Source organism: Leptidea sinapis, chromosome 20 (assembly GCF_905404315.1).
Source record: "Leptidea sinapis chromosome 20, ilLepSina1.1, whole genome shotgun sequence".
NCBI classification, from domain to species: domain Eukaryota; kingdom Metazoa; phylum Arthropoda; class Insecta; order Lepidoptera; family Pieridae; genus Leptidea; species Leptidea sinapis.
In genome coordinates this window covers 9,112,989-9,123,845 of record NC_066284.1, presented here as the reverse complement: position 1 = coordinate 9,123,845, position 10,857 = coordinate 9,112,989, and the positions used below count along the sequence as shown (strand labels likewise).

At 38.3% G+C, this 10,857-nt stretch overlaps 1 long non-coding RNA gene across 3 annotated transcripts; it reads left to right on the top strand.

Annotated features, from left to right (window-relative positions):
• Nucleotides 1–313: 313 nt before the first annotated feature.
• On the top strand, nucleotides 314–4,164 carry LOC126970209 (uncharacterized). 3 transcript variants are annotated; one of them, XR_007730550.1, is made up of 5 exons: nucleotides 314–790; nucleotides 1,193–1,331; nucleotides 2,026–2,108; nucleotides 3,040–3,221; nucleotides 3,724–4,164. It is a non-coding gene; the product is annotated as an uncharacterized LOC126970209 (long non-coding RNA). The 3 variants fall into 3 exon arrangements; XR_007730549.1 differs by having other exon boundaries at nucleotides 3,040–4,164; XR_007730551.1 differs by having other exon boundaries at nucleotides 314–843; nucleotides 3,040–4,164.
• Nucleotides 4,165–10,857: the final 6,693 nt, after the last annotated feature.

Below are 10,857 nucleotides of genomic sequence, written 5' to 3'. Positions count from 1 at the left end.
CCATTTCTCCGATGACGCTCTACGTCATTGTATTTCTCAAAAACTAATTTTTATTTAATAAAACATTTGCATTTCGCAAAAACTTCATCTATGTAGAGGTCGCCGTTTGCACTATATTTGTCACTTACAATAGGCGAAGAGATGCGAAAGAGATGGCGTTGTACGCCGGAAATTTGACAAATCACATAGTCTGCTAAAAGTATCGGGAATGGAATATTTCAACTGTTGCTGCCATATTAAAATTTTTTTAATTAAAAACTCCTTGGTTTTAAAAGTCGAATACCATTTATTTATTTAAAAAAAAAGATCTTGTCACAAGGTCTTGTCAAACTTGTTTAGTCGTTGAGACTCGAGAAAATTCTAGAGCGATGATTTATTATGACTTTCGAAGTGATTTAACACAAAAACAGTGTGTTGACCGGATGATTTCTGCATTTGGTGATGAAGCCCCATCCAAAACCACAATTTATCGCTGGTTTGCTGGATTGCAACGTGGACGTGTCAAGCTCAGTGATGATCCCCGTCAAGGTCGTCCAAAAACTGCAGTCACCAAAGAAAACGGTGATGCTGTGCGTAAGCTGACTGAGGAAGATCGACATGTGACATACCGCGAAATTCAGGCAACTTTAGACATCGGCATGAGTCAAATACAAATAATCTTGCTTGAACAATTAGGTGTAAAAAAGTTGGGGTTGGACTTAGTATCCCGTAGCACGAATTTGGATGTAAAAAATATAGTATTTGATAGAGCTTTAGTCCACGATTATAATGATACCACTCTTATTACAAGGTAATGCATCGTTTTCAAGAAAATAACGAAAAAAAAATTCTAACCTAAAACAGGTAAACACTACTGACATCGCGGCGGGAGGCTAAAAACCGTCATGAAATTATTTTGGTTTCTTTTTTTTTTTTTTGGAGTTTATGGCATGGTATCTAGACCTTTAGGCCAAGTCTTGGGTATTTTTATTAGGTATATTATAATTTCCCAACTGTATTTTTGATGAATTTATATAGACGCACGTAATAGGATCTATTTTTCAACATATCACTCAGGCGGCGGGAGGGATCTTGCACTGTCAATTGATTTTGCACTATTTCACTAATTTCACTGACAAGAATCAATCTGTCAAACGAAAAGCACTCACATTTAAATATGAAATGTTCGATATCACCAACAAAATTATTGCAGAAGGTGCAGTAGCTACTCTCCACTATGCCCAACCGAGCCAGGTGGGCCGGGACGGTGGAGTGACCAAAACGCAGTCTGTTTATAGTCGTAATAAAGTCCCAATTGGCCATTTTCAATTTGTTATACCATGGTGCCACAGGTAAGTTTGCTTGAATATTTCCATACCATTTACCCTTCTGTTCTTGGTCTTGTTTCCAAAATTCGACCCATAAACTATTGACCTGGTTGTCAATAGATTGATAGCAGTCGGTCAAAGGTACTTTTACTATGGAGCTAACATCCAACATGTTGGTTCCATCACGTGCAATCTTATCTACTGTCTCATTTCCTGTTATGCCCCTATGTGATGGAATCCACATGAAAGAGACCTTTATACCCTTTTGTGCATAACTAAATAACAATTTTTTTATATTATACAATATATAGTTTTTTTTAAAGTCAAATCTGAGATTGGTTAAACTTTGGACCATACTTAAACTGTCTGTTAAAATTAAAAAATTATTAAAACTATTTATATGTGCAATCCACTTCAGGGCCTCGAGGGCCGCATATACCTCTGCAGTGAAAACACTGCACTTAGGGTCCAGAAGAAAACTTTGACCAAACTTGGATTGGGGATCATAAACAGCACTGCGCACAAAGAGCTCACTTTTGCTACCATCTGTATACAAAGTATAGTAGTTATTGTTGGAAAGAAAACTTAATAATTCACAATTATTAAAAATTTTTTTAGTAACAATATTGGTCTCAAATATAATAGAGCAATATGGGTGTGAGTAGCATGTACACTTTGATTGTTTAATTACATTTTTAAAATCTTCATTCATTTGCAGTACAATGAGAGGTAGAACTGGGAAATAACCTTGTAAAAGATCACCTCCCGAAGTCTGCTGAGCCAAGCATTGTACAGGAAAAGGTACTATTTTTTTGAGAACATTATCATTACCAGATAACAGCTTTAGTAAATATCTTTCTATTAGCAGAAGTCTTCTAAGACACAGTGGCATTATTTTGGTTTCAACTTCCATAGCTCATATAGGAGTTGAACACATAGCCCCAGAAATAATTCGCAGAGCTTTGTTTTGAATTATGTCTAGTTTTTTTACACAACTACTATTTGAATAGGCTAAACAACTGTAGTCGAAGTGGCTTCTGACTATAGATTTATATAGCATACTTAAAACTTTGGGGTCTGCACCCCAAGTCACACCAGCTAAACATCTTATAATATTTAAGCCCTTAAGAGAATTAGTTATAATGTGATTGATGTGTAAATCAAAACAAAGTTTGTTATCAATGACAACACCCAGGAATTTATGATTAGGTACAACTGAAATTGAATGATTATTGTAGAGTATGCCATTAGAGGGAAAGTCTTTACTAAAAATCATAGCCTTGCTTTTGTTGGGGTTAATCTGTAGAGCCAACCTGTCATTATAATATATGTACAATTGATCTAAAGCATTATTTATACTATTTACAGCTCTATCAACATTATGGTCTGTACAATATAGTACAAGATCATCTGCAAATTGTAAAATATTTACACCTTCTATATTTACAAAATTAAGAATTTGACTTGTATATACATTGTACAGCAATGGAGATAATGTAGCCCCCTGCATTGTACCTTTGGAGACCCTTCTTGGACCATGGAGAATATTATTATGCCTTACATACAAAATTCTATCTGTTAAAAAATTAAATAACCAATGGCAAAGTATGCCTGGTATACCAATGTCAGAAAGAACTTGAACCAAAATGCCAGGGTCTACATTATCAAACACACCTTGAACATCCAGAAAAACACTAACACTGGACTTATTATTTTTTTTGGCATATTTCAGATCTGACAAGAGAGAGATGAAGCTGTCAGCACAACTTCGGCCTCTCCGGAAGCCATATTGAACATGTGGAATGATGTTGTTCACCTCTACGTAATACTCAAGACGCATCTTTATCATGTTTTCATTAAGCTTCCCAACACAAGATGACAATGATATGGGACAATATGAGTTAGGATCTTCAGGTGGCTTGTCAAGCTTAAGTAGAGGGATTACACACTGTGTTTTCCAAGATTTAGGAATTTTCTTTAAGTGCCAAAGAGTAGTCACAGGTTCATTATCTGTTTTATTACCCAATTCAACTAAAGTTTGGACCATTGCCATCAGAATATTCTTATTGTTTGCAATTTGAGCCTTAAGTTAAGTTAGGTTCAGGTACTGTTTTATTTACATTTTTATTTAATTTATATACATTTTGGCTTGATGGTAGAGTTTTAACAATGTTGCTCGAATGTGCAGGTAAAGACGGAAAATCAGATGACTTAATTGTATTAGCCACAGAGGCATAAGTAATGTTACCCTTTTTTTCAAGTATTTTCTTCATTTTAATTGGGCAAGATTTGGAAATGTCCAGGTGAGGGCCACTACAATTGACACAACACAAGTTCTCTTTTTTATCGCAGTCTCTGAAATTATGCTCCCCAGCACATATTGATCAACGCTGTTTACCATTGCAAATTTTCGCAGGATGGTTGAACTTGAAGCACCGGAAGCATTGCTGCAACGGCGGGACATATTCAAACACCCGGAACGAAAATAGGTCATATTGGATGTTGTCGGGCAGAACATTTGATAAGAAAGTTATACTGACAGTCTCAAGACCTACAGTACTTTGACCGACTTTTTTCATGAATCTTCTCACTGAAATAATTTCATAGATCGAAGACAGTTTCGTATATAAATCTTTGTTCGAAATGTTGGTAGGCACATATCGGATAATTCCAGTTTTTTCTATCTGCGCTGCAGGAATATGCGCCTTCAAGTTGTGCTTTGTTAAAAAGTCAGTATTTGTTATGAAATTATTTGCAGTGTTGTATTGTTTGAAAACAACCGCAATTTTGTTGGCATTGACTCTATGTAAAGCTACCACACCTTTCACCTCTGAAGTAAAAATATGATTTAAGTAAACTGGGCTTTTATTTCCAAGTTTAACTTGTTGGTCCTGGCTTTCAACAAAAACCTTGAAGTCTGTATTTGTACAGTGTTCAGGATAAAGTCTCAGATAACCTGGCTTAAAAAACGGAGTAAAGTCATCCTCACCGCCGCCTTCTTCAGGTCCACATTCCTTCGCACCTCTTTTTCGAACAATTTTGGTTCGTTTCGGCGTTCCACCTGGGTCCTCCGGTTCATTCATTTTAATAATTAACAAAATGTACAATTATTTACACTGACTACAATAAGTTTTGGTAATATTAACACAATATATTTTAACGAATAACAGTAAAACTAATTAAATCGACCACCACGTTTGGAGTTCCCGCCAAGAAATCCAAAAAAAATATTTTGGTTTCTTCGTAAAATATTAGGACAGGCAAAGGGTTTAAGCCCATACAGCCATAAATTGTATGAAAAACAGTGAAATGAAATGTAAAAGATAGTCTGTGACAGATTAAACTATCTATCAGCCATCAACTAATCAGGGATTCCCGCCCTCGACTAACCTTAGAATGTATGAATATTTAGTTAGGTTAGAATTTTTTTCATTATTTTCTTGAAAACGGGGCATTACCTTGTTATAAGAGTGGTATCATTATAATCGTGTACTAAAGCTCTATCAACTACATTATTTTTAACTCATAATTCGTGCTACGGGATACTAAGTTTTAACCGAACTCTCGAAATATTCCACGCAGGATCCTCAAATGCTGTATACAACATCGTATCAGGTGACGAATCCTGGATATACGCGTACGAACCCGAAACAAAAAAACCAGTCACGAGTTTCGGTGTTGGAAAATGAGTTAAAGCCAACAAAAATTGATCGTTCACTGAGTGTTGCATAAAATGGTGGCCACGTTGGTCTCCAAAACCGGCCATGTTGCGACTATTCCTCTTGACAAAGAACGGTTAATGCAGAATGATATGCTAGCATTTGTTTCCCACAGGTCGTTTCTGAACTCCGTAAAGAGAACTGAAACCGCCGCATCATCCTACCTCACGACAATGTGAGTTCTCACACCGCGCACAGAACAAAACAGTTTTTAGATCAAGAAAACATAGAATTATTAGACCATCCGCCGTACAGCCCCGACCTAAGCCCTAATGATTTCTATACTTTCCCTAAAATAAAGAATAAATTGCGTGGTCAGAGATTCTCATCATCTGAAGAAGCTGTAGACGCCTACAAAACGGCCATTTTGGAGACCCCAACTTCCGTATGGAATAGTTGCTTCAATGATTGGTCCCATCGTATGGAAAACTGTGTCTAAAATCAATAAATACATTTTTAAAAAGTAATGTTGTGTCACTTCCTTAATTCCCGAAATTTTCAGTGCCCTCGTATTATAAATTACTTATTTTAATGCAAGAGGTGCAGCGAGAGGTGAGTGCTTACAACCAATAAAAATGTGTGGTTTCTGATTGATTTCTTATAAGATTTTGTATGGTCTAAATATGTACAAATGTCAGTCAACTGCACACGAATGGCTCCTTTTGCAAGATTACTGTCACACAGAGAGACTTCTGGAGGTCTTGGATAGTTAGCACACCTATAAACCGAGAACACCCTATCGTACGCATGTTTGCACATACACCCTCTCTCTCTCTATTTCACACACACACACACATTTACCTCTATCCTTTGGAATTTCAAGCTTTTTAGTCACTGTGTAAAAGTGGAATCCTGGTGACCAGTAATACAGGTATTTTATTACCTACCACAGGCACCAGAGATCCAAAACTTAAGTATCCCCTGTATTTCTAAGTTTTCGCTATATTGTAATTTTGGTTGTTGGTGAGAAATAAAAGTTATTATTATTATTATATACATTTACCCAAAATGGGGTAAATGCGTTTAAAAATCTACATTTTTAAAAAACCCTCAATAACTTTTTTTGCGACACCCTTGAAGGAGATTACCTAATTAATCTTGAATATAATTCGTTAGAAAATACAGTTTTGATGAGATTTTTAAAAATAACTTTATAATTTTAGTAGGCCATCAAAATCAACAAACGAAAAATGTGACGCATTTCCCTCAGTTGACCTTAACACGGTGCTAAATTTTGTGTCGATCAGACCTATATTGGATAAATCCTCTCCTCAGCAAGAAAAGAGTTATGTAATGATATTTGAATGGCTGAACCGATTTTCATGAATCAAAGCTAAAACATTCTGGATCATTCATCTTTCAAACTAACCATAATCGGTTTATCAGTTTGGGAGCTACGATGATACAGACAGGCACACTCAGATACATACACACATTAAACTTATAACGCTCCTAATTGTTCGCCAGGTGTTAAAAAGGCGTAAGTTGGAAACGTTTTTTTTATTCTAGTTTGCAGGAGGGGAAAAATGGTAATCGAAAGGATAATTAAATATAAATCATCTAATATTTTGGAAGTGTCGTAATAGTAGGTATTATTAGTTAGTTATTGCTTTGATAAGAACTAAATACTTCTTTATAAAAGTAACAATTCATATTTCATACTATAAACCAATTCTCAGAATTTATTTATTTAAGACGTTACCTGTTCCGCCGTCACTGATGCTGATAATTTATTTACATTAGCTCCAGCAGGAAAAACTATCAATTTCTCATACAATATTTTACAGCGCATCATAATAATTATGGAAGTTGTGACTGATTTGTTCATTTTCTTTACTAAGAGTGTGAATTCCACACGGACGAAGTCGCGGGCTCCAGCTACTACTAATATAAAACAAATTGGAAAAGAAAAAAGAGCTAACCAATTTGTGAATTAATAAAATAAATACTTTTAAAGTGGTGTCCCTCACTGCTGGGACTAATTAAATTTCTAACCAAAATACGGCACCTATTTCTGCCGTGACAGTAATGTGTAAACATTACTGTGTTTCGGTCTGAGGGGCGCCGTAGCTAGTGAAATTACTGGGCAAATGATACTTAACATCGTATATCTCAAGTACCGCTCAGAATTTTTGGGTTTTGCATATCTTTACTATCAAGTTTAAGGACGCGTTTACGAATCCGACAAAAATAAGATATTTTTCGGTAGAGTTTGTGATGAAATGAAACTAAATCTAACAAAACTAAAAATTGCCACATAGATTACTTCTTTATCTCCAATTAGCGGGAAATATTTGCTTTAAAATTTTGATATTTTATGTCGTAAAAACGATTATCTGTTACCTCTTCGCACAAAATTGACGAAATGGGGCTTCATTCAGGATCAGTTTTCTGCTACTACTTACATAATTTTGTCTCTTAAAAATTACGTAAGGATAGCAGATATAATATCTTCAAAAACACGGGAAATAAATTAATGAATATGTTATAAATAATCTCAGAAAAAAATAAAACTGAATCGTCTAAAATTCATATATTTTTCTGATAAGCATGAGCTTTAAAGTGTGGTATTAAGGGTTATTTTATTTTGTCCCTCCGTACGCATTGCACAGAGAGATCTATCGAAACAACGTCAGTCCGTGCTCGGCCGCCGTCAGGGGGGTGCAACTTCCCTACATTGGCACATGAAAAAAATTTGCATTGAAAGTGCTGCCACCTATTGTATTACGTACGCTGCAACTTCACCACGATGGCGATAATTTAGCATACATGATAGATGGAGCTAGTGACAGCAAAAAACTCACTTAACTTACTTATTAAAGACTTGACTATAGTGATGTAATCGTTTAATGTAGAGACTTGCGCTATATGCAGATGACGCGGCGTATATTACATCGTCACTCAACCTAACGCACGCCGCCGTGAAGATGCAGCGCCAGCTGGACACCCTGCCAGAATGGCTCAAGAAGTGGCGGCTATCGGTGAACGTTGGCAAAACCCAGGCGCTCGCGACTGGGAGTGTGCACACTGGCCAGCATAGGTTGCAGCTAAACGGACAGGACATTTCGTGGTCCCCGACGGTAAAGTACCTCGGGGTCACCATCGACCGCCGGCTCAACATGAACGAGCACGTCACGAAGACCATCGCGTCGACAAACGTCGCGATGGCCTTACTTCGTCCAGTGCTCTCCTCAAGCCTCCCTCTGAGGGTGAAGGTCTTGGTGTACAAGACCCACCTACGCAGCCGACTCACGTACGCCGCGCCTGCATGGTACGCGCTCGTGAATCTAACTAACCGGAAAAGGTTGCAAACCGTGCAGAACAAGATCCTCCGCCGCATCACGGGCGCACCATGGTACGTGAGGAACCAAACAATCCAGAGGGACCTAAGAGTCGAGGGCTTGGACGACTTCACTCGTCGTCTCGCCGTCAACATGTTCGCGCGTGCCGACTCGTCCGATCTCCATCATCTGCGAGATCTGGCCCCCTGGCACGCGCGGCCACCTGACAGCCGCCGCTACCCGCGTGATCTCGTGCGGGACGAGGATGTAGAGTGACGTGTTTGCGCGCGGCTCGGCTGATCGCCCTCCCTCTTCTTCGGGGCTGATCGTCAAGGCCCGCGCAAACCGGCAACAATCACCGGATCTCAGCTGAGGGAACAGGCGCTCCCTCAGCTCCAAAAAGATGACCACAAAGGGGGGGGCGCTCCCCCAACCATACCATAAATTAAAGAAGACGACCGCAGAGAGCAACGACTCTCACCCCCAATGACCCGCCCGTTTCAACGGGCGGCGAGTGATCCTTGCTGCAGGGGACGGAAAGTCCTGATCAGCATTCCCCCACCGCGCCCATGTGGGCGCGGCGAGAGAAGACCACGAAGCATGTAGAGACTTGGATAGATTTCCTTATTATAAGGTGACTGCTGAACTTAATAAACAAATAATAATTTCCACCCTCACAAAACAAACATCAATATGCATTCAATACGGTCTACAACAATAGTAAAAACTATTAACATAATTAGCGCCATCTAGCGACGGTACGCTAAGAGCGTAAAAATAACGCAGCGCCATCTCTTGCCCAGGGTACACTGATTTTACAAAATAAAAACATGAGATGCACATCTATCTCTAGTATATAGTGTATTATCTATGGCCGCCGTCGTGGGTAGACACTGTGTCGGTTGACACAAGATGGCGACTATGAAAATTACCAACTTATCTTCATGGGTGTCATTTTCATGGTTTTCGGGGTCAACAATAAAGAATATCGGGTCAAATTCGAAATCCAAGATAACGCCTATGAAATTCACCAGCTTCTCTTCATGGTTTTCGGGGTCAACAATAACGAATATCGGGTCAAAATCGAAATCCATGATGGCGCCTATGAAATATACAAAATTTTCTTCATGGGTGTCATTTACATCGCCAAAATTAGAATTCATTCATAAACTTAAATTATATTATAAAAGCCCTGTCTAACAATATCCCACATGCTAAATTAATTCTTCATTCCCTAAAAATATAGAAATATTAACGTTTCGACTTTTCACCCACAATATTTACAAAATACATTCCGTTACCAATCTAATTAAAAATCTCAAAATTTGATTTTGAAAGGCCTATCTAATGATACCTATATATTACATAAATGTAACGTATATCTTCCTTAATGCCGCATTATTTTCAAAAGACCAAAGGAAATGTCATGTATTGAACCTGAATCTAACTTTCAAAGACCTATTCAACGATACCCCACAAGGTATGTCTCCAGTATTTTTTTCAACTCCACTTTTAGGGGAGGTGTCCTCAAGGGGGAAGCTACGTCCAAAGCACCAGACAACACAAAAAATTGCGTGCGTACAAAGTACACATGTCAGAAGTGAAGCTTATTTGTGAAAACCAATTTTTAAATCTCGTTTATATTAATAATTATCCGAAACTGTTCTCTAAACCAATTGATTTTTGTCAATATTAGTAATTATTAGATGTTTTACTAATTATTATTACTCATTAAACCTGCACGATACAAATCTAGCAGGGAAGATGTTGTACATACTCGCGGCCGCGCGCTAAACCTGCATGATACAACGCTAGTAGTGAAGTTGTTTTACTTCATAGCGGTACCGTCTGCTTCATGCTACATTCGAATTTTCTCACTCTATCTCAATCAGACGCAATCTCCCTCCCCTCTTCTTCGATAAAAACGTCCTTTATTTTCGTGACACTTTATTCCGTTTCATCCGTAAAAATTTTACCCTCATGCGGGCAAAGAAGTTTCACTTCAAAAATGATCCCAAATTAGTTCTCTGCGCCCTCGAGAACCTCGGATTCGGTATCCATATTGTTGAAATCATAATTTTGCGCGGCAGCCATCTTGGATGTCAAAAATGATCCCAAAATCGTTCTCTGCACCCTCGAGAACCTCGGATAGAATACCCATATTGTGGAAATCATATTTTTGCGCGTTGGCCATCTTGGATTTCCAAAATGATCCCAAAATCGTTCTCTGCACCCTCGAGAACCTCGGATACGATACCCATATTGTTGAAATCATAATTTTGTGCGGCGGCCATCCTCGATTTCAAAAATGATCCCAAATTCGTTCTCCGTACCCTCGAGAACCTCGGATACGATACCCATATTGTTGAAATCATAATTTTGTGCGGCGGCCATCTTGGATTTCAAAAATCGTTCTTTGCACCCTCGATAACCTCGGATACGATACCATATTGCTGAAATCATAATTTTGCGCGGCGGCCATCTTGTATTTCAAAAATGATCCCAAAATCGTTCTCTGCACCCTCGATAACCTCGGATACGATACCCATG